Below are 24,514 nucleotides of genomic sequence, written 5' to 3' on the forward strand. Positions count from 1 at the left end.
AAGCTTGTGGTTTTCCTGCTCTACCCTGCCAAGTAGCTGCTTTTATAGGCATATGCCAGTACACCAGACTTCATACATGTTTTTGGTGGTTGCAGTAAGGACAGGTTGGCTAGACACAGTTTTTGTGAGATAGAAATATCTCCTCCTGCTGTATTTGTTGAAATGTTAGTATAAGATTGTCCTTACTTATTTCTTAAATGTTTGATAGAATTTAGCTAGACGTTGTGGCTCACCCCTGAAATCCCAGCACCCCAGGAGGCTGAGGCAGGAGGATCACTGCAAGTTCAAGGCCACCCTGGGCTACAGAGTGAGTCTAGGCCAGCGTGAACTAAATGGCAAGGCCCTGTCTGAAATACAAACAAACCAAAACAGTAAAACCAACTGGGCTTAGAACTTTCTTTAGAGAAAACATTTTTTATAACAAATTCAATTTCTTTAATAGATACAGAGCAATTTGGATTTTGTTTCATCTTTTAGCCTGTGTCTACTTCAGGAAATTATATTAAATATGGAAAGCCTTAGAAACTAGACTGAATCTTATTGTTTTCTTTTTACAGTAGACTTCTCTTTTTTTGTGTGTGTGTACTGGGCATTGAACCCAGGGCTTTCACACTGGGCTACATCCTAGCCCTTTTTTGAGAGTCTCCCTAAATTGCCTAGGGTAGGCTCAAGATTTAGAGCCCCCTGCCTTGGTCTCCCACAGTGTTAGGATTATAGGCATGTGCCACCATGGCCTGGCAATAGACTTTTTAAAAATTCATATTTGTTTATTTAGAGACAGGATCTCTCTTTGTAGTGCAGACTGGCTTTGAATTGACTGTATAACCAGTTAGCCTGTAACTCACAGAAATTCTCCAACCTCAGCCTGCCTAGTGCTAGGATTACAGGTATATGTCACTGCACCTCGTTTAGTGTTTATTTTTTTTTAAGAATAGTTTAGATTAGAGAAAAAATTGAGAATGTCATGTAGAAAGGTGTCATACACCCCATATCCACTTTCTCTCCCTGCTTTTTCTTTCTCTGAAATCCTGGGGCTAGAAGTCAGGGGTTCACACATTTTTCCTTTTCACACACATCTTTCCTTTTCTATTTTTTACTTTGGGACACATTCTTACTAAATTGCCCAAGAGGCCATCAAACATGCAATCCTCCTGCCTCAGCCTCCCAAATGCTGGAATTACTGGTGTGTACCACCAGTCCTAGCTTCCTTAGTTTTCCCTTAACTTTCATTTTATTATTATTGGGGATACTTTATTAGTTTCTGTAATCAAACCCATGTAAATAAGACCTTACATACTTAATATAATACATTACCCCCATAGAAATGAGAAAAGATTAAGTTTGATGTTTCTAGATCAATATAGCTGTCAATTTCTGTACAAAGCCAACTCTACATAGTAAACTAGGATAATCTTTTCCAAAGTTGAAAGCACAGTTAAAGTTTCCAAAAATTCAAATTATATATATATGTATATATATTTATACAAAAACACCAATAATAGCAGTATGTTATGCATCAATAGCTTTTCCAGGTTCTGTAGTTATCTGTACAAATTATAGATATTCAGCACACTCCATTTAAAAAAAAGAAGAAGAAAAGCACCCAGAGAGCTAGGCCTGGTGGCTCAGCCTGTAATCCCAGCACTCGGGAGGCTGAGGTGGGAGGATCCTTGTGAGTTTGAAACCAGCCTGGGCTACAAAGTGAGCTCAAGGCCAGCCTGAACTGCATAGGAAGACCACGTCTCAAAAAAAAAGACCAAAAAAAGGGGCTGGAGGTTTAGCTCAGCGGCATAAGTGCCTGCCTTGCCAGCAGGCAGTCGTGAGTTTGATCCCTGGTACCGATAAAAAAGAAAAGACAAAAAAAAAAAAAAAAAAAAAAGAAAGAAAGAAAGAAAAGAAAAGACGGGTGAGGGGTTAGAGGGAAGAAGGCAACAGAGGTAAAGTGCTATTTGTAATCTCACTATATCAAGAGTATACACCATCCCCTTAATGTATGACTGCTGATGTTTATACTGGCTGGAATAATGTTTGTCTGTCAGTTTTCTGCATTGTAAAGTTACTCCCCACCATACTGTATTCTTTGAAATAAAGTTACTATATGCAGATTGGATTTAATCTCCTTTTGTGGTGTGTGTGTGTGTGTGTGTGTGTGTGTGTGCACGTGCTGGAGATTAAATCCAGGGCCTTTTCACTGAGCTACATTTCCAGCCCTTTTTCTTTTTGTTTCTCTCCCTCTCCCTCCTTTTCTCTCTCTTTTTGACACAGGATCTCTCAATGCAGTTTAGGCTGGCCTAGAACAACTCACTATGTAGCCCAGGCTGGCCTCAAATTTGCAGGAGTCCTCCTGCCTCGGCCTCCTGAGTGCTAGGATTAGAGAAGTGTACCTCCATGCTTGTTTTTTTTATTTTGAGACATGACCTCACTAAATTGCTCAGGCTGGACTCTAATTTTTGGTTCTCCTGCCTTAGCCTCCAAAGTGCTGGGATTATAGGTGTGGATCCCCATGCCTGATTACATTTCCCTTCCTTGAGGGCAGAGTAGCTACACAAATTACTTAGAATTCTTCAGGAGTGAATCTTAATTTTCTGGAAATGAACTACACTTTTAAATTGTTAGGATGGTTCCCCTGAAGAATGTGCAGTACAATAAAGGCTTGGGAAAGAGGTCAGGGAAAGGGAGAACCAGATAGTAGGTATTCATAGAAATGTGAGGAATAAGTGTCATGTGCCTTGATTAGAGTGGTTTTTGTTCATTTGTTTTTGTTTTTTGGTACCAGGGATCGAACTCACAACCTCGCACTTGCCAGGCAGGTGTTTATGCCACTGAGCTAAATCCCTGGACATAGAGTGGCTTTGGAAATAGAAAAAAAGAATCAAATTTGAGAAACATAACTATTTATTTATAGTATAAATTTTAGTACTTAATGGAACATTGTTCTGCTTCTCAGAATCTGCCCTGTGCCAGGTGCATTCCTTGTACCTGAGCCCAGTGGTAGGAGGGATAATATGTCTGCTGTGATTTAGACTTCCAGCCTTTGAGACCTATGCCTAGGAACTGGTGCCAACTGTCTGTCCTTTTGTTTTAAGTTTAACTTCACAACCAGCTTTTCTAATACACTGTTGATATTTTTCCTTTTTTATAAGACAGATGTGGTTTCACAGGGCATTTCGAGGTGGCTTAAATTCTGTAAGTAAAAACTGTAGGGTAGCTGTCTTCCTAGTCTGTGAACTGAAAAGGAAACTATGATAGAGAGAAAGAAATATGGGATTTGGGGCCAAAAGACCTGAGTTTAAATAGCTGGCCTTTCAGCAAGGCATGGTGGCGCATTCCTGTAATTCCAACACTCTTAGGAGGCTGAAGCAGGAGGATTGTTGCAAATTTGAGACCAGCCTGGGCTACAAAAGTGATTTCAAGGCCAGCCAGACTTGCATAGTGAGACTGTCTCAAAAAGACCAAATAAATACTTGACCTTCCTTCAAAATTCATTTGTATCCTCTGCTTATTTTCTCTCCATAGCAGTTGTCATTTAATGTATTATATCATTATTTACTACATGCATATGTGGGGGGGGGTGAAAGGTGGGGTATACGATATCACTGTGAGGTGTGGGGGTGTGCACTGTGTGATGTGTGTGGGGGGTATGTGTGTAGTGCATGTGTGTCCATGTATAATGTAACTCCCACAAATTTGCTTTGTTCTTGTTGTGTCTCTAGCATACTGCCAAAGTGACCACAAGGATGTTCATGAGATACAACAGTTAACATTTGTGGAATGAATTTAAAAACTTTGTAGATTTTCTCTTTAAATTAAATAGTAAAGGACATAGAAAATGTCCTTTGACATTTCAGCAAAATAGTGATGAACCCTATAACTTGGATGATCCTAGCAACATTCATAGCAACACATCTCATTTCAACTGATCAGGTCCCCTTCTGGGTTCTGAGAGTACCACTAACTTTGTTGATGACAATTTATTGAGGGCCAAAGAGAGTGGAAAGATACACAGCAGTACCAGAGATCCTCCACAGGAGAGCTGTCCCAAATCCTAGGCTCTGGGCATTGGGCCTGGCAAATATGCTTGGGGCCTTCAGGTGATCCTCTCCCCTTACTTCCAGAGGCTGCTTTCTGAAACACAAGGACCTCAGGAGGGGATTGCACCTTAATCTCTCATTTAACATTGGAGCCATATTTAGGGTATGGTAAAGAGTAAGTGGGTAGAGGCTCATTTACTAACTTTAGAGTGGTGCCCAGAGCAGAATCTGACTAGTGTTTTCACATGCCAAAGTCCTTGGCTCCTACATGTCACTCCACAGATAAGTGCTAAAGACTATAACTGGGGCTGGGGATTTAGCTCAGCAGCATTAAGTGCCATCTGGCAAGTGTGAGATTGTGAGTTCGATCCTCAGTACTGGGAAAAAGAAAAGGAAAAACAAAAAGCCCCAACAACAACTCAAAGAACTACAACTGATAGAGAATGGGATTCTGTTTTTAAACTGCTACAACTGTATCAACCTAGGGCTGGGATTTAGCTTAGCCGCATAAGGGCCTGCCTTACAATTGTATCAACTTGAACTCCTCCACTATGGTAATTGCCAAAAAATCATAAGATGGAGAGAAGAGTCTCTGCTTCCAAGCATACCATACTAGTGCCGCAGAGTGTATCCCAGATTATCTGCCTTTGAACTTGTACTCTATCTAAGGCATAGATGGAGTATGGAGTGGCCATCCATGATGTTACTATATGATATAAACAACTACTTCCCTTTCTTGTGCTGGGATCAAACCCAGAGCTTCACCCATGCTGGGCAAGAGCTCCACCACTGAGAGATACCCCAGTTTGTGTGACATAAGTAAGTATGTATATATGTGGAATTTACACCCAAATGTTCAGATTCGAGTATCTCCAATGCCATGTGCTGTAACCAGTCATTCCCCAGCTCCTGTCAGAAGACTGGCTATTATTATTATTATTATTATTATTTTGTCTTTTCTTTTTTATCGGTCTCAATCCATCTCAGGACCACACACTTCCAAGGCAGGTGCTTATGCTGCTGAGCTAAATCCCCAGCAGGACTGGCCATTCTTTTTTTTTTTAATCTTTATACCGGTCCCCAAGATTGAACTCACGACCACTTGCTTGTTAGGCAGGTGCTTATGCTGCTGAGCTGAGCTAAATCCGCAGCCCCAGGACTGGCTATTCTTGATAAATATGCAAAAACATAAGTTCCTGGAGCCTCATCTTAGACCTAACAAAACAGAACCTCAGGAAAGATACAACCTGTTAATCTGGTTTTTTCAACAAGAACCTGAATGGCGGGGCTGGGGATTTAGCTCAGTGGCATAAGCACCTGCCTTGCAAGCAGGCAGTCATGAGTTCGATCCCTGGTACCGATAAAAAGGAAAAAGACAAAAAAAAAAAAAAAAAAAAAGAACCTGAATGGCCAGGTTGGAGAATTTTTGTGATGCTGTGCAAGTATATGATGTGGACTCTGAATGTGGCTTTGGCTACTTTATAGTTTAATTGGCTTTTTTGTTGTTGTTGTTCTGGTGATCGAACTCATGACCTGGCGTTTGCCAAGCAGGCACTTACACTGCTGAGCTAAACTCCCGGCCCCTATAGTTTAATTGGAAAGGGGAGATATGTAATAACCAAACATTTTAATCAGCATGGTCAATAATTTTTGTCTTGTTTTTTGAAACAGAATCTCACTGTTATAGTTCAGGTTGGTCCTGAACTCACTCTGTAGCGAGGCTGGTCTAGAACTCTTGCCTCAGCCTCCCAAGTGCTGAGATCATAGGCATGTGCCACCATGCTCAGCTGTATGGTTGACAGTTTGCTACACTGCATAAATGTTACCCATTTGAAAAACAGAGGAGGAATCAGTAATGGAGAAAAGTGGGCCCTTAGCCAGCCTTTCAGTTCAGATAGGATTTTTTTTCTCAGATAGGACTTAAATATAGGGAAGAGGAGTATGTGAGGACAATCAGCAGAGGGAAAGGTTTAGAGACAGGATTATAGTAACATGTTTGCAGAACAATGAATCTGGTCAAATTAAATTATATAAATTGGGCATCCAGGTATAATCCCAGGGCTCTGGGAGGCTGAGGTAAAAGAAGATGGCAAATTAGAGCCCAGCCTGGGCACCTCAGGGATTTAGCAAGACCTTGCCTCAAAGTAAAAGATATTAAACTGGGTAAGGGGGCATCCCTGTAATCCCAGCACTTGGGAGGCTAAGGCAGGAGGGTCGCTGTGAGTTTGAGGGCAACCTGGACTATAAAGTAAATTCAAGGCCAGCCTGAATTGCACAGTGAAACTCTGTCTCAAAAAAATAAAAATTAAATCCAGAGATATAGCTCAGTGATATAAGTCCTGTTTGGCAAGTACAAGGTCCTGAGTTTGATTCCTGGTACCACAAAAAAAAAAAAAAAAAGGCCAGGGATACAACTCAGCAGCACAGTACCTGCCTGGCAAGCATGAGGCTCTGAGTTCCTGGTACCAAAAAAAGAAAATAATTTTAAAAAAAGATATATATATATATATATATAAAAGCTGGCCAGGCAAGGTGGTACAAACATGTAATCTCAGCACTTGGGAAGCTGAGGCATGAGGATCACCGGGAGCTGAGATCAGCCTGGGCTACATAGTAAGATCCTGTCTTTAAAAAAAAAAAAAATTAATTAATACCAAAGGGCTGAAGATGTAGCACAGTGTGAAGGCCCCAGGTTCAACCCTGGAACTGCAAACAATGGGGATACAGTCTGATATAAGTTTTTTTTTTTTTTTTTTTTTTCCTGTTCTCTGACGTCTTTGCTCACTTACTGAACAAGAAGTTTGAGAAACTAGTGCTTGAGCCAGAAAGCCAAGCTTCTGGGTGATTGAAGATTTTCTGGTTTCAAATTAAACAGAAAACTAAATTAGCAAATTAATTGTAGGAATGTTTTCCTGGGCTCTTCATCAGCTGCTGCAGGGTCAGTAGCCAATGAAAGAGGACTTCTGCCTGCCCTGGAGAGGGGGTAGGGTTCAGAATCAGGTTCTGCTAGCTACCAAGTGTCAGACATGTTAATTTTAAATTACTTTTGTACAGCCTAGTGTCAAAATGATTAAAGCATGAAGAGAAAAACAGAAGCAAAGGGGAGAAAAGGGAAATCATTTACCTTGCATTTGGAGCAAGGACACTTGCAGCTGGCTTTTTTCTGTAAATTAGGAAAGTTCTAAGTTTTAGGCCCTTTGTAACCTCCTAAGAAAAGAAAGTTGTGTGGTGGTCATGGCTCTCTCTCCCCTTTTGCATAGTCACTGCCTCTATATACCAGAGTCTCTCTCACAGTCACTAATTTGAGTACCTTCTGCTTTCTCCCCCAAAAATCTTTACTCTGGTAACATATTAGGCACTGCGTGTCAGGCACTGTTCTAAGTATACTTCATATTCAATATATCAAGTTATCTTCACAACGCTGTTATAACTTGAATGTTATTCCTACTTACAGACAAGAAAACTGAAGTGTGCTTATTTGGCAGAGCAGAGCTGGGATTCCACTTCCAGGTTTGTCTGATGAAGAGGTATGATGCTTCCTCTTAGTTTTCTCTTTTGAGTAGGCTGGAGAATCAGGAATTTAAATACTGTGATGACTAAAACAACATCATTGTCCCTGTAACAGGAGTGTACTTTTTTTTTTTTTTTTTTAAGATGTAGCTGAACTCATCCTTATTCTCCATGAATAATAGGTTTAGCCAGTTGTGGTGATGTTTGCTTATAATCCTGGCACTCTAGGAGGCTGAGGCAGGAGGATTACAAGTTTCAACTCGATCTACATACATTTGTGGTTCTTGATAACTTGCTTTCCCCATGTCTAATAATTGATAATATCAATGCATCTCTTAAAAGTTTTAGCCCAACCTGGGCAACTTGGTGACTAAGTAAGACCTATTCTAAAAAGGAAAAAGAAAGAAAGTCCGATGACGTAGCTCAGTGGAAAGATCTCGGGCTTAAACCCTAATACTGTGAACAATAACTCTTTACAAAATTAGATTTCCAGGGTAAGCAGGTAACCAGTTCATTGATTAACTGGTCTTTCTCAGCTCCAGGGTTTCACCTTTCCCAGCTGTTTTCAAGACATTTTTTGCTCAAAATGAGCCAACACTTCTGATTTTTGTGTGTAAAATGAGGCTAACCATGGTTGGTATTGTTTTTCTCCACCCCAGCCCATTAAACGCAGGACCTTTGTGCTGAACTACATCCCCTGCCCTTTTATTTTTTTTTCTCTAAATTGCCTAGGCTGGTCTGGAACTTTCTTTCCTTTTTTTTTTTTTTTTTTTTTTTTTTTTGGTTTTTCTTTTGTTTTTAGTGAGACAAAGCCTTGCTATGTATTTCCGGCTGGACTTCAATTTTCTTTCTTTCTTTGGGATTTTTTTTTTTACTTCAATTTTCTATGTACCCCAGGCTAGCCTCAAACTTACATCAATTCTCCTGCCTCAGCCTCCTAAGTGCTGAGATCACAGGCATGCTCCACCTGGAACTTTTCAATTCTCCTGCCTGAGCCTAGCAGACTGTTAGGATTATAGACATGTGCTACCATGCCTGGATTAACAGCAACACAGTACCCAGGGCTGAGTTTAGTAGCTCACACACTTGCCCAGTAAGTGCAAGGTTGTGAATTCGGTCCCCAGTACAACAGTATCCAGAATAAGGAAAGATATTCTATTGCTTTTCAGCTGTCAATATTCTCTTGCACCTCTTGCATTCTTCTTCAGCCTGCCAAGACTTTCATTATTTTCTCCACTTTTCCTACAGTTGCCCGACATTGCTGGCCTTTGGAATGGCAGTGTGTTGTTACAGTTTGATTCTTTTTTTTTTTTGTCTTTTTCCTTTTTATCAGGGATCGAACTCATGACTACCTGCTTGCAAGGCAGGTATGCTTATGCCGCTGAGCTAAATCTCCAGCCCCTATTCTTTAAATCTTGGTAGTATAAAAATCACACCATAGCTCCCTGAATACTACTAACTGAATTTTAGGTGCACAAGGAAATCCTAACTATGCCAAGTGATTAGCAAAGCCACTACTGACAATAATAGTAATGATGTCAAAGAAATGATTTAGAGAGTACTCACTTAGAACTGTCTGAATCTGTTTTCCTAAACTGTAATTCTCAGGCCCCAAAGGAAGTTATTTGGCCCTTACAAAAAAAAAAAAAAAAAGCAACTATATGCCAGGCATGGTGGTGTGGTGCAAGCCTGTAATCCCAGCACTTGGGAGGTTGAAGCAGGAGTTTGAGGTCAGGGAAACCCTGTTTAAAAAAAAAAAAAAAACTACACACAAAAGATTAAAAGAACTGCCCACCGATAAATTTAGAAATACCAAACCGAGGCACTATGGGGATGTTATTATTCTGTGACTTTCAGAGCACATTCACTGCGCTAAGTGCTTTCCAAAAACCTAGTGAGGCAGGTTATACTGTTTCCCCCTTTTTGTGCCCAAGTTAATTCCAAGTGACTGGTAAAGGCAGTTTAAACATCATATAGGCCAGTGCCAATGTGCACTTTGAATGCCACCAGTGATAGGAAACCTGTCACATTTGGCAGCCTATTTCACATTTGCATGACTTTTTCCACATTCCGAACTAAAATATAGTGTGTGTCTCCAAAGTTCCTACCCATCAGTTCTGGATCCTTGTAGCCTCCCAGCACAAGTCCAATTCCCTTTGTACACTAGGTATTTCAAGATGGCTCTTGAATCACTTGTGAATTCTTCAGCTCTTTTTCATAAGCCAGAGTTTTGAAGTACTGTTGCTTCTTTGGTTGGTTGTCCTCTTTATTGTATTCCTCGAAAGAACGTTATTTAGATTACAGTCTTACATAATAAAAGGGAGTTCTTTCTCTCCTTGTTCCAGATACTGTATTTCTTTTAATTCAGCCTAAAATTGTACTTGTTCTGAAGCTCCATATGGAGGGGGAAAATACACCCTGACTTCCCACCACCTCCCCTTGCATGTACTCAGTTTTCATGTTTATGCTCCTTTTCTGGTTCTGTCATAACACACCCACACGCTTCTCTTCTGCATGACCTTGATCCTTATTTTTTGCAGTGTGGTGCTGATCTCTCCACGTGCACATATGTTAATTTATTTTTTCTCCACTTGCACTGCTTTGTCTCTCCACTTTCATTTCCTGGTTTTTACCCTGTCAACATCAGAGAATCCAAACTGCTTTCTAACCATTTTGCTTCTTTATAATGTGAAGTAGGCATGTTCTGAAACATTATTATCCAGTGAGATTGGATGTGTCTGTCCTGTTTAGTACTTCTGCTGCATATGCTGACAGTTTGAGGCTGGCTTCCAAGACAGTAATCTGATTTGGGAATGCTTTCCCTAAGCAGATCACAACAAATATCACTATAGTGGAGTTCAAGAAAAAGAAGACCCGGCCTAGGACGAGGTCACATTTTGAATGCAAATAGTGGTGAACTACTGGAATGGTTTATCTTCACTCTTCAGTTACACTTTGGGTACTAAGAAGCATCCAGGAGCAATCCAGAGCTAGGTTTAAATCCTAGCTCTGTTTGCAAGCCAGGTTACTCAATTCTATGTGTCTCAACTGCCTTATCTATAAAAAATGGCAAGGACTATACCCACTTCTTCGGCCTACTGAGAGGAATTAACCCATACAAGGAGCTGAGAACAGTGCCTGGCTCATCTACAGTAAATAACATCTACTATTATTATTCCTGCACTTCGTGAGAGGATTTAAAGGTAGGATGGAATCAAGACTATTTCTCCCAGGTACTTGGACTTTCTGCCTGCATCTTTACAAGCCATGATTCATTAAGCACTGCTGCAGTTTTGGCTTTATAAGGAAGAAGACTTTCAGAAGGAGGCTCAAGAGTCACTTGTGAATGAAGGCCCCTCAACCTGGGGCTGATGAAGAGCAGGGTAGAATTGTTAAGAGACAGAGGACCGGAGAATTAAAATTTATCCGGAGATGAGATCCAGTATAATCTCTTCCTTCCCTACTGAGAAAAAAAAAACCACAACAAAACATTTCAGAGTAAATACAGCTCCTAGTAGATGTTACAAAAAAAAAAAAAAAAAAAAAAAAGTCTACACGTCCAAACTTTTCTAAAATCTCCACATTACAAAAAAACAAAAAACATGATCTTCTCTCCTTTTCTATACTATCCCTCCTAAACTCCTGCTTTTTAATTATTGGTCACAGCAGTTTATTACAGAATTCTACAAAAATGTCAAGAGGTCTACAGAAATTTATCTTTGGCTGTACTGTATGTTTCACATGCAGACTACACTAACAGAAGAAATCAGTTTAGGTTGTATCAAATCTCCTTAAAGTACATTAAATAAATGCAAAGAGCCAGAACAAAGAAAGTGATTAAGCTGGTTTAACTGCTTTCAAGACCACTATGCTAAATCCCCTTAAGGGGTTCATGTTAAATAATACTCTTGGTTTCTTGGCCTAAATCTTTTTCTTCAAAAAAAATTTTTTTTCTCAAAATTCTGATGTTTGTTTTCATTTTCTTCATTTTTCAGTCCCTGGGGAGGCTTGCAGTGAAAAGAACCTATCTGATTGGATTGCATTTTAGGAAGAGATCGACTAGAGAAAATGGAATGGAATGGAAGGCGATGGATTATACAGTTCTTTGGATGAACTGAGACACGGGAGGTGTGTGATTGTTCAGACCCAGAAACAGACCAGTTAGACATCCGAGAAGATTTTATCCGGCAGTGAATCAAATGAGGCTGTGAGGGAGATAATAAGGTGTAATTATAGTAGTGCTGTTAGTGCCTGTTTATGGGGTCTGGCAACAATTTGGTTGAACACCCCTCATTTTGAGAAATTTGTAATTTGGCAGTAAGAATTCTTGCCTTCAGATTTAGCATCGACCCTCCCGGTTTAATATTGCAAAATCTGGGAAATGTTGAAATGTGGCTGCTGTTCTAATTGAACTTTTTCAGGCTCTTTTTAATTTTTTTTCCCCTTCCTCCTGTTGGACCCAGAAACAAACGCTTCTCTTTTGAAAAGTTCGCGAGGTTTTTTAAACCACAAACTCCAGTAAGCTTACAAGCAGATGTACTGCTGTAATCAACTCCCATGACTTCAATCTTTGTGTACACGGCGCGCGCGCGCACGGGGCAGGGAGACAGTCAAACTCCGAGTTTCCTTCTATTGGTAACCCTTTAAAAAAAACCCTCACAATTGGTAATTTGTTTTATTTCCTTTAAGTCAGAACAGTGCGACGTGGTGTTATTCATTTTGCCAACTGAGTGCGTCTCCCAAGCTCATTCCTCGTCGTCTGAAAGTACAGTAAAAGGGAAGTCACTAGGCTTGTGAAATGTGGCCAACGCCGGCTGGCTGAGACTGAGTTGCTCCAACAGGCTTGTCTGAAGTCCCTGCAAGTTTTCTGACAGGAAACCGGTCAGGTCTTCAACGTCCTGACTCGGGTTCCCACGGTCTCAGCGGCTGAGGCGCCCCCGACGCCCCTCTCCGTGGCCGGCAGGGGTGCGGGGAGCGGCGCGCGGCGGGCGGCAGGGGGCAGCAGCGGGAACCCGTTGTTCTGGAAGCTGGGGGTGGGACGGGAAGCAACCCCCTCCTCGGTTTCCGCGCCCGCTCCTCCCCTCCTCCGCCTTCCCACCCCCGCCAGAAGGGCGGGGGCGCGGAGCCCTCCCCCGGGACGGGGGGCGTGCACGTCCCTCCTGCGCCCCTCCCCCCGGTCCGGCTCTCCTGGCTCCGCGAGGCGGGAGTTTCCAGGAAGAGCTCGGAGCGCGGCCGCACCACCGGGCGCACGGAGACATCAAGTAGTCCCTTAGAGCGACCTTATTAGAGGGAAGTTCTAGATGTCAGGGGCTGCCTGAGTCGGAACCCCGAGAGACAGGGCGTGGCGGCCCGCCCAGAGGGACCTTAGGGAAAGAGGTCCGAGCGCCCACTTTCCGTTCCTGTAGAAGGATGTGTGGGGGAGGCGGAATAAGTTCCGGCGGAGGACTCGGGCGCGCCCGGTGGAGTGAAGCACCGCGCGGTCGAAGCGCTCAGAGTTAAAGTGGGCGGGAAAACCCGGAGCGGACTCTCCGACACGCCCAGGACCTCCCGTCCCACTCTTCGTGGGGGAGGGGACTGAAACGAGCCGAGGATAGGAGACGTGCTCCCTTCCCTAGCTTGTTAAAGCCCTCCTGAGAAACAGGTGTCCGCCCGCCACCTCGAGGGCCTCCCAGGTGCCGGCGAGGCGGGAGCACTGTGTGCCTCCTCTTGCTCTAGCGTCCGCAACGTCGGTGCTGGGCGCGCGGACAGGAGCCCACGCCTGCGGGCTGGAGGAGCTGGGCGCGCGCATGCGTGCGGTGGGAGCGCTCTTCCCGCCCCTTTCTTGAGCGAGTTCGCTGCTTCCCTCCCCCCGCGTTCCTCAGCCGCTGCCTCAGAGCCTCCCCCGCACCCAGCGCTCTCTCTTCGGGGGAGGTGGCGGTCTTGCCCATCTACTGCCTAACCCCTTCACCCCAGTTTCGCCCCGCCTCTCCAGCGCTTCGGTACAAACTCCGCTGTTAGGGCTCGGCTTTCACATTCCCGCCTCCGCCCTCGGTCTCCCCTCCCTACCCTACAGCACTTCCTGCGAACTGCCCTGTTGTGCGCGCCACGGCCGGCCGGTCCTGACTGGATGGCTGCGCTCACGCCGAGGGCGCGGATGCTAACCCGGGGTTCCTGCGTCCTGCGCGCTGCAGGCGCCTGCTCCATTTTGCAGATGAGGAGATTAATAAGGTCCAGAACCCTAAAAGCTACTTGAGTTGTCCCAAAACAAGCCCGGCAACGGATGTTGGATAAATCTCTTTGACTTTGTACAATTTCACCAACTTTAGAAAGCCAGCCCGCCAAGCTCCCCTCTCGGGATCTGCAGTTTTTCGGGCTGGCGCACCTCGGCCCCAACACCATTGGAAGCTTCCCCTAAACTGACCGTGTGGCGATGGCTATGTTAGAAGAGGGCTAGTTTTAGCTGGCACACCAGCTTAGAGGTCAAGCAGGTTAACTTTTTCTTTTGGGTCACGGTTTCACTATGTAGTTCGGGCTCCCTTGAACTATGTGGTCCAGGTTTGCCCTGAACTCGCGACGATCCTCCTGCCTCAGCCTCCCGAGTGCTGAGATGACAGGCGTGCACCACTATGCCCAGCAAGCAGGATATTTTTTTCAAGTCGTTTTTAAACGTGTATTTTTTTAAATTTTGCTGTTCTCTTTTACTGGTCCCACTTGAGACTATTTTTTAAGTATTGAAAATGTTTACATTGAACTCATCCCTTTCTAAAACAAAATCTACCATTTTACTTTAAAAGATCAATTTTTTGTTTTACAATTGGTGGCTTAGCCTAGAGCACCACCCCCACCCGCCAATGTGCATTTTCCCAGGGCTGCTGCTCTGATTAGCTCTACCTCTAGTCTGCTGAGAGGTTCATTTGCACAGAAGCGCGGAATTGGAGGGATGAAATGGACAGTCTTGATTCATTGCCTCTGTAAACCTGTGCACCCCAATTTAAAAGCTATAACCAAGAATCGAAGCAAAAGAGATTTGTGTCATTTTATAGATAGCAAGGGATTATTTCAGATTTGAGTATTGAGAGGGTCTCATTCCGAACACTGTAGGTAAGTATAGATATTTTTGTTCGATTTCTTTTAAGTGATAGCTTTATCAAGCTATCATTTTTTTTTGAGACAGGGTGTCTATGCAGTTCGAGCAGACCTTGAGTTCACTTTGTAGCCCAGACTGGTCTCGAACTCACCAGGATCCTCCTGCCTCAGCCTCCAAAGTGCTGGGCTTACATGAGTGAGCCACCATGCCTGGCTTTAGTTTTATCAATTTTCTTTATTGTAGGTACTCCTAAATTGTTTATCGGATTGATGTCTTTTAACCATAATGGATGGCCGGGGATTTAGCTCAGCGGCATAATATATGCCCGCCTGCAAGCCTGAGGTTGTGAGTTTGATCCCTGGTACAAAAAAAAAAAAAAAGAAAGAAAGCAAGCTAAACATAATGGTGGTCTGATTTATTACAAGGTAATTTTTGTTGAGCAGACAGGGAGTGTGTTGCATGCTGATATTACCTAAATATTTATTCAGTAAATGAATGTTTTCTGCGTGCATGTTAGGTATTTTGTGGGATATCAAGTTATACAAGACAAGGCTCTTTCTTTCTTTCTTCTTGGGGATTTAACCCAGAGTCTTCACATCCTTCACATCACTCTTTATTTTGATACAGGATTTTGCTGAATTGCTTTTGGGCTGCAGTTTGCAATCTTCCTGCCTCAGCCTCCAAAGTACTGAGATTACAGGTGTGCTTCATCACACCCAGCCCTGCCTAGCTCCCTACTAGGGTTATCTTTTAGTAGTCAGCAATAGAGATAAAACTTTGACACCACCGGCTCACATCAGTAAAAATTCAGTTGTTTTTAGATAACTTAATTGCTTTATTACTTAAGTGATACTTTAGAGATGTCCAGTGTGTTTTCACCTCTTATTTATATCCCATTCTCAAATTCCGAACATGTTCATCAGAAGGTGGGAACAGTAGATAACTAAGAATTATCCAGATAGAAATTGGAGTGGAGAGTGGGTTTAACAGGAATATAAAGAATGATGAAACTGGGTGAACACTTGTAATAGGGGCACTTGGGAGGCTGAGACAGGAGGATCACTGTGAATTCAGGGTCAGCCTGGGCTACAAAGTGAATTCAAGGCCAACCTGAACTGCACAGTGAAATTGTCTCAACAAGATTAAAAAAAAAAAAAAATGACAGCCCAACACTGGGGAAAAAATAATGGGAATGGCAGGAAAGAGAAATTTAAGTGTAGAAATGGCTAGATCTACAGATTTTAAATATAGAAGAAAAGTGAAAAAGCCTTAGAAATTCTATACTGTTTAGTAAGAAACATAGCTTTTAAGTTAGAAAGGGTGGAATAGTCTTGTGTTTAAGCATTTGCGTACATGCATAGATTTGGTGAGTAGATTTTTGTTTATTTTGTAATGCTAAGGATCAAACCCCTGGACCTCCCACAGGGTATGCAAGCACTCTGCCACTGAGCTACACCCACTGCCTTGGAATGTAGTTTTTTTTTTTTTTTTTTGGTCTTTTTTCCTTTTTATCGGTACCGGGGATCGAACTCACGACTGCCTGCTTGCGCCGCTGAGCTAAACCCCCAGTCCCCTTGGAATGTAGTTTTAAGGAAGATCAGTAGTAGAAAAAGAAAATCTGGTCCTGGATATAGCTCAGCAGCACAGCGCCTTGGGAAGCTCAAAGTTGAGTTTGATTCCCAGTACAAAAAAAGAAAAAGAAAGAACAATATAGTCTAATTTAACAGTGAAATTCAAATTTCCTAATCCAGGACAAGGGAATTTTGTGTGTGTGTGGGGGGGTACTGGAGATTGAATCCAGGGCCTTTGCATTGATCTATATCCTTAGCCCTTTTTTACTTTCATTTTGAAACAGGATCTTGCTAAATTCTAAATTGTCTAGACTGGAGTAAACCTCTTGCCTCAGCCTCCCAAGATGCTGGAATTATGAACCATGAACCTTTTGTTTTTTGAGGTAAACTGGACCCAAAATTTTCAGTCACTCATCCTCCAAAGGACATTACTTATAGCCATCTGGCACATAACTTTAGCCTTTTAAGTATTTGTTTTTTTTTTTTTTCAGACAGAGTCTTGCTATGTAGTACAGTCCAGCTTTGAGCTCACTCTGTATCCCAGACTGGCCTCAAACTTGAGGTAATCCTCCTGCCTCAGCCTCCTGAGTGCTGGCATTACAGGTATGTGCCATGTACTGGGCCTTTACTTTAAAACTAAATACTTTTTTGAAAAAGCATTATATTTTTAAAAAGCATTATATTTTTACTGTACTATTTAAATTAATCCTCCTAATAACTAATCTGCTTTATTTTTATTTAGTTCCTCTAAAAGTTCTGCTGGGCTTCTGCTTCTGCCTTCAGAGTTCACAGCACCTTCAACCTCCCTGGTACATCCTGGTCTGTGACTGACTCCTCCCCTGGGTTGATTCATACAATAAAGTAACTAGGTTTTCAGCTCAATTCTGTTTTTTTTTTTTTTTTTTTTTAATGTAGTCCAGGCTGGCCATGAACTCTGTGTAGCCCAAACTGGCCTTGAACGCCAGTGATCTTGACTTATCCTCCTGTGTGCTGGGATTACAGGCGTGCAACACCATGCCCAGGCTATTTCTAATATTTAAATTAAGAAATTAAGTTGGAAGAGCATCAAATACAGTGCCTGCCTGCCTTCTTTTCTTTCTTTCTTGGTACTGGGGATTGAACTCATGATCTTGTGCTTGCCAGACAGGTGCTTTGCTGAGCTATATCCCTGGCCCCACACAGTGTTTTTCTTTTCTTTTTCTTTTTTTTTGGTCTTTTTTCTTTTTTATCAGTACCAGGGATCGAACTCGCGACTGCCTGCTTGTAAGGTAGGCGCTTATGCCGCTGAGCTAAATCCTCAGCCCCTACGGTGTTTTTTCTTAAATAAAATGAAAAATTACATGTGAAAATATATGATTTTTTATTAAATCCAGTAATAATTTTCAGAATTCTTGTATGTCCCTGTATTGATTTTCGTAATCTATAACAGTATCCTATAGACTGTGGTTTATGTATTACTAAACTGGGAAAACACTGGCATTATCTGATTTTTTTGAGGGAGAATCACACTGTAGATTAAAAATAGTAGAAAAAGTGACACAAGTCTTCTGCTTTGGCATCATAGAATCCAGATCTTTAGCATCAGCCTCTGTGTCATGTAATAGGTCATGTAATAGGTCTTTGTTGTTCTTGCCTCCAACCTGAATTTTTTGTTGTTCTGGGGATTGAACCCATGCTTTATGTACACTGAGCTACATTTCCAGGTAGGCTGTTATTTATTTGAGACAGGTTCTTGCTATGTAGCCCAGGCTTGTAGCAGTCCTGTGTCAGTCTCTGTGCAGTTCAGACTGGCTTTGAACTCACTTTGTAGACCAGGCTGGTCTTAAATTTGCAACCATCCTTCTGCCTCAGCCTCCCAAGTGCTGGGATTACAGGCATGCACCACCCATGCCCAGGCTATTTCTAACATTTCAATTCAGCAGTTAAGTTGGAAAAACATCAAGTACAGTGTCCGACCTCTTTTAGTACTAGGGATTGAACCCAGGGCCTTCACACTAAGTTACAAGATGTCCAGGGCGCTTTTAATTTTTAATTTTTTGTTTTGAGACAGGGTCTCACTAAGTTGCTTAGTTGCCCAGGATAGGCTTGAAATTGTGATCTTTTTGCCTCAGACTCCTAAAGTTCTGGGACTACAGGCATGTACGGCCACTTCTGGCCACATCTTTATTTTCTTTATTTTTACTGATGTGTGCTGTGCTGTGCTGTGTTGCCTTGTAGTTCAGGATAGCCTTGTGTTACTACGTAGCCCAGGGTAGTTTCAAACTCAAGTGATCCTACTACCTCAACCTTTCATATGCTGAATTACAGGTGTGTGCCATCACACCCAACCAGGAATTTGTAATTAACATTTAGCATTTCCTTTTAAAGTGAGTGCAGGCATATACATCCGTGTTTATAGCATCACAGTTTATAAGAGCCTGATCTTGGAAACAACCTAAATGCTCATCAACTGAGGAATGGATAAAAAAGATACGGTATTTTTATACAATGAAGTACTACTCAGCCATAAAGAATGATAAAATGGGCACTTTTTTAGGTAAATGGATGCAACTTGAGAACATATTCATTAGTGAAATAAATACACACATGTGTAAACATCATATTGTTTCATTTGTACCATTGTTAACCCGAGATTGACACGTTTTGAAATTTCGTTGTAGTTTTTTTCCTCCTTTTTTTTCTTTTTATGGTTAAATAAAAAGGATTTGGAAACAAAATAAATAAAGTAAATGTAGGCAACAAAATCATAACAGTACTAATAGTATAGTACTGAATTTATGACTGTCACCAATGGAAACCACAGATAATTTCATGTTACATTGGAGTTGTTGACATACTGACATGGTTCACACTCATCACTAGTAGATCTTGTTTTTTAGTTTAATAAACACATTTACTGGGCCAGGGATTTAGCTCAGCAGCGTAAGTGCCTGCTTTGCAAACTGGAAGTCGTGAGTTCAATCCCTGGCACCAAAAAAAAAAAAAAAAAACCAACACATTTACTTATCTGTCATAAACTTTAAATTTTTTTTTGTACTAGGTAATGAACCCAGGGACCCAGGGATGCTCTACCACTGAGCTACATCCCCAACCTTTTGTTTTGTTTGTTTTTTAATTTTCTGGTGCTGAGGACCAAGACCTCCTGCTTGTTATACAAGTGTTCCACTCCAGAGCTACATCCCTGTTGCCTTCCCAATCTTTCTTTTTTTTTTTTGGTGTCAAGAATCAAACTCAGGACTTTAAGCTTGCCAGACAGATGCTATACTACTGAGATATATCCCTTGGCATCCCCAACCATTGTTGTATTTTTATTTTGAGTTTTGGTCAATTGCCTAGGCACGACTTAAATTTGCAATCCTCCTGCCTCAGACTCCTTCAGTACTGAGATTATTGACATGTGCCACTGTACAACCATAAACATTTAATTTTGATTAAGTGCTGCATGTGGTGGGGCATGACTGTAATCCCAGCACTTGGGAGGCTGAGGCAGGAGAATTGCTGTGAGTTTGAGGTCATCCTGAGCTACAAAGTGAATAATTCAAGACCAGGCTGAACATGGTGAAACCCTGTCTCACAAAGACAAAAAAAAAAAAAAAAAAAAAAAAAAAAAAAAAAAAAAAACCTCAGATAAACTAAGAAATTCAAATTGAGGCCATTTTATGAAACAACTGATCAGAACTATTCAAAAATATCAAGATCAGGAAACAGAGAAGGCTCAGGAATGGTTCAGATTAAAAGAAATAGAAGATAAAAAAAAGGGGGGTGGGTAAAAAAAAAGAGAGACACGACAACTAAATGGCATATGTGATCTACAAATTGATTCTATATCAGAAAAAAACATGAATCATGTTTTCATGATCACCAACAAAATTTGGTATGGACTGTGAGTTAGGTAATAGCATTGTATCAATTTTAAATGTTTTGGTCTTTATATCCCTACTGTGGCTACATGAGAAAATCATTCCCTAGAGAGAGAATGCCAGGAACCAAAAGCATGGCCTCATGCATCCTGCTAGGCTAGTACTATACCACTGAGCTACGTAACAAGCCCAGAGAGATAATGATTATTGGTAGGAAATGACAAGGTTAAAGGAATGTGATACCCCTTAGTTTCAAATGATTCAGGGAGGAAAAAAATCTGTATCTATATAGACATCAGTAACTATTTATGTAAAGAGAATATGGAGGCAAATGTGCGTACCCTATGATCTGAATAAAGGATTTATGGGTATACCTTTTCCTTTTTTTTTGGAGACAGTATTTTACTATGTAGTTCAGGCTAGCCTCAAACTCACTGTGTAGCTCAGGCTGGCCTGGAATTTGTGGCAATCTTCCTTCCTCCGCTTCTCAAGTGCTAGAATTACAGGCATGCGCCATCCCGACCAGCTCTCCTTGTGCTACTCTTTAAAAATTTCTGTAAATTCTAAGTTGTATTGTTTTAGATAGTTTGTTCCTTCATTGTTTTTGTTTTTTTGGTTTTGGATTTTTTTTGGTGCTGGGGGTCAAACTCACAACTGTGTGCTTGCCAGACAGGCACTTATGCCACTGAGCTAAATCCCCAGCCCCCTGTTCCTTCACTTTTAAGACATGAAACTTCAGTTTGAGGTGTTTATTTTTATTTTTTTTATTTTTTATTTTTTTGTCTTTTTGAGACAGAGTCTCACAATGCAGTTCAGGCTGACCTTGGGCTCACTTTGTAGCCCAGGCTGGTCTCGAACTTGAAATGATCCGCTTCCTGAGTTGTTGGGATTACAGGAGTGCACCTCCAAACCCGGCTTGTTTATTTGGTTTTTAAATGGTTCTGAGTTTGAACCCAGGACTTCATTCATGGGAAACTTCAGACCTTGAAAGAAATGAGGGCTTCCTCAAAATCACACAAGTTAAGTTTAAAGCAACAACAACAAAATTAAGTTAGGGCCAACACTCAGATCTCCAGCTGTCAGTCCTCTTTTTACAAGACCAACTGAATCCTTCTGTGCTTGTTTGGATGACAAGGGCTGAGCCACCCCTTTCTACTTCTCTATTTTAGTTTCTTAGTTCCTCCGAGCTAGTTCCCTCTACCAGAGAGCCTGGGTAATGTAACTAAATACTTCTTTCAGTTCCTTTATCATCACACAAAAAGATCAGTTTGAAGTTTTTTGAACTGTACAGTTGGGATCTCTCTTTTATCATGTAGCATCAATGTGCTTTTTCTTGGTGCTGGAGGTTGAAACCAAGGCCTCCTGCATGTAGACAAGTGCTCTTTCACTGAGCTATATATCCATCCGTCATAATTGTATTGTTAAAATAAGGGGGATAATCTAATCATGATAATGGATGGTAAGGTCCATGTAATAGGAATAATTTTACTAGTTAGCTATCTAACAACAGCTTTGTTAGAAATTAAGAAATTAGATGGATGAGGTGGTTCATGTCTATTATCCCAGCACTCTGGAAGGCTGAAGCAGGAAGTCACAAGTTCAACCTCAGTCTGGGCAACTTTGTTTTTTGGTGGTTTTTTTTGTCTTTTTCCTTTTTATCGGGGATCGAACTCATGACTGCCTGTTTGCAAGGCAGACGCTTATGCCGCTGAGCTAAATCCCCGCCCTTTTATAGTTTTTTTTTTGTTTGTTTTGTTTTTTTTTTTTTTTAGTCTGAGCAACTTTGTAAGATGCTGTCTCAAAATAAAAAAAAATAAGAAAAGAGGTAGGGATGTAGCTCAGCACAAAGGCTCTGGGTCCAAACCCTAGTAACACACACACACACACACACACACACACACACACACACACACAATCAGATCTATCATGGCTATGTAAATCAGCTAATTGCTATTGTTAGCACTGTAATTATTTTTCTTCAAATAAGATAATATAAAATATTACTTTGAAATATAAAAGTTTTATGTGGTTTATCCTAATAGCAGTAATATTATGAGGTAGCCTCTTTTCTCTTACTGCACTGATAGAAGTATTTAGAGATAGTTGACATGGCAACTGCTTTTTTTTTTTGGTACCAGAAATTGAACTCAGGACCTCGCTCTTGCTGGGAGGCCCTGTGTCGCCAAGCTGTATCCCTGGCCCCTTGGCAACTGCTCTTGACTCTTCAACTTCTCAGTTTTCTTTTCCTATCCTGGCTGTTCCTCTATCCAACAATCTCTATGAGATTCTTGGTAGGCTTCAGATTCCTCCAAATTTCCATCCTAGCTTGTATTAACTTCCACCAGTTGGGAGCCTTCCAGGGATTCATAGAAAGTTAGAGATAGAAGATCAGAGGCAGTTTGTCCAGTCTCCTTCTACATCAAATAAGAAAACAGAGGCTTAGACAGAGTGACCTGCTGAGTGTGGCTGGGGATTTAGCTCAGTGGCATAAGTGCCTGCCTGCCTTACAAGCAGGCAGTCATGAGTTTGATCCCCGGTACCCATAAAAAACAAAAAAGACAAAAAAAAAAAAAAAAAAAAGAATGACCTGCGGAGCAGCACCAAGCTATCTTGAAGGTGTGGCATGAATGCAGTATTGTGGCTCCCAAAGCTGGTTCTTCTACCTTAGCACCTTTACATTTGTTTACATTTGTACCTTACATCTGTGCAGCCCAATCTTGTAGACTTGTTCTCCCTTTTTCCCTCTCTCTCCCTCCCTCCTTTCTCTTTTTATCTTTTTCTTAGCACTTAATTATTTTCGGTCACCTGGGTTCCTTATTTCCTGTTTGTTTCTCCATTCAAGAGCAGTCTTTGCTGTGCAAAGTCTATTCTTTCTCTTTCCATCTTTACCACTGTTGAAAAGTGAAGAAATAATTGTATTTCTTGAGTTTTGCTTCCCAGGGTGATATGGGGGAGTAGGTAGGATACTTTTATTTCAAAAATAACTAGCAAACAGCTGGAACTGCGGAGCTGAGTGATGGAGCACTTACTCGGCTTGTAAAAGGCCCTGGTTTCAGTACTCAGTATTATAACAAATAAGCAAACGAAAAAAAAATTTAAAAAACAAACAAATAAGCAAACGAATGCACACCATGGGCTAGGGTACAGCTTAGTAGTAGAGTGCATGCTTAGCACACTCAAGGCCCCAGATTTAATACTCAGCACCAGAAATAATAACCAGACACTTTCATATATTTGTGTACTTAGTGTGCATTATCTTATACTTACTGGATATTTTAAAAATAAGAAAAATAGTGATCGATAGTATCTTTCTCCACAAGAAAAGTTTCCATGGCCCAAGGGGAACAACTAAATAGAATCAGACAGCTAAGTATTTTTTTAATGAAGCTTGTGTTATTTCTTTTAGGACTGGGATTAAACCAAAGGAACACTGACATCTTCAGTTCTTTTTATATTGAGACAGAATCTTGCTAAATTGTCTAGATTGAGCTCACATTTGCAAACCTGCCTCAACCTTCCTAGTAGCTGGAATTACAGGTATGTGCCTGAGTGATATTTTTTTAAGTCGGAAAGAGTAGAGATTTGGATTAACTTTGACTCTACTGATAATGTACCGTGCCTTTGTTCCTATAATACATTTTTTTTTTTTTTTTTTTTTTTTTTTTTGTCTTTTTTGAGATGGGGTTTTGCTATGCAGTTCAGGCTGGCCTTGAGCTCACTTTGTAGCCCAGGCTGGTCTCGAACTCACAATGATCCTCCTGACTCAGCCTCTGGAGTGCTGGGATTACAGGTATGAGCCACCACAACCGGCTGTTCCTACAATACTAAATTGTTTCTGTGAAAAGATCTTTGTGAATCATGGCCAGAAAATAGAATAAATACTAGGGTAAGAGAAATTAGTATGAACAAAGTAAAAAATTTTAGAATAATGAAAACACTTTGCATTCTAAGAATACTGTAACGATTTTTAAAGGGAAGGCCAGAGGCAATTGATTTTCTTTCTTTCTTTCTTTTTTTTTGGTACTGGGGGTCAAACTCATGATCTTGCACTTAGCAGACAAGCATTTGAGCCATTGAGCTAAATGCCAGCCCTTTTCTTTTCTTTTTTGAGACAGGTTCTCAGTGTATAGCTGAGGCTAGCTTTGAACTCATTATGTAATCCAAACTGGCCTGGAACTCTCAGCCATCCTCCTGCCTCAACCTCCTGAGTGCTGGGATTACAGGTGTGTGCCACCACACCTGCTGGCAATTAATTTCTTATAGTCAATATTTCAAAACAGTTTGGTTAGTGATTCATCCACTAAGTAGTGAAATGTAGGGGTGGATGTTTGGTGCTTTGAGGGCTCTCTTATTTTTCCTCTACATATAACGACTTATTTGTTGGTAAGAAATTCCCTGTAAACACTTAGTTTTATCAGAATTACATCTTTCAAGTGGCCTTCTCCCGTTAGGTGTGTTGTGTTTGGGATATGTCTT

The 24,514-nt window shown here is 41.3% G+C and overlaps 1 long non-coding RNA gene across 1 annotated transcript; it reads left to right on the plus strand.

Annotated features, from left to right (window-relative positions):
- The first annotated feature begins 12,766 nt into the window (after positions 1–12,766).
- Positions 12,767–17,060, plus strand: LOC134472968 (uncharacterized). The gene is made up of 4 exons (XR_010043032.1): positions 12,767–14,621; positions 16,463–16,561; positions 16,670–16,781; positions 16,921–17,060. It is a non-coding gene; the product is annotated as an uncharacterized LOC134472968 (long non-coding RNA).
- The last annotated feature ends 7,454 nt before the right edge of the window (positions 17,061–24,514 follow it).

Source organism: Cavia porcellus, unplaced genomic scaffold (genome assembly GCF_034190915.1).
Source record: "Cavia porcellus strain 051 isolate PalLab524CR breed Dunkin Hartley unplaced genomic scaffold, mCavPor4.1 scaffold_25, whole genome shotgun sequence".
NCBI lineage: Eukaryota > Metazoa > Chordata > Mammalia > Rodentia > Caviidae > Cavia > Cavia porcellus.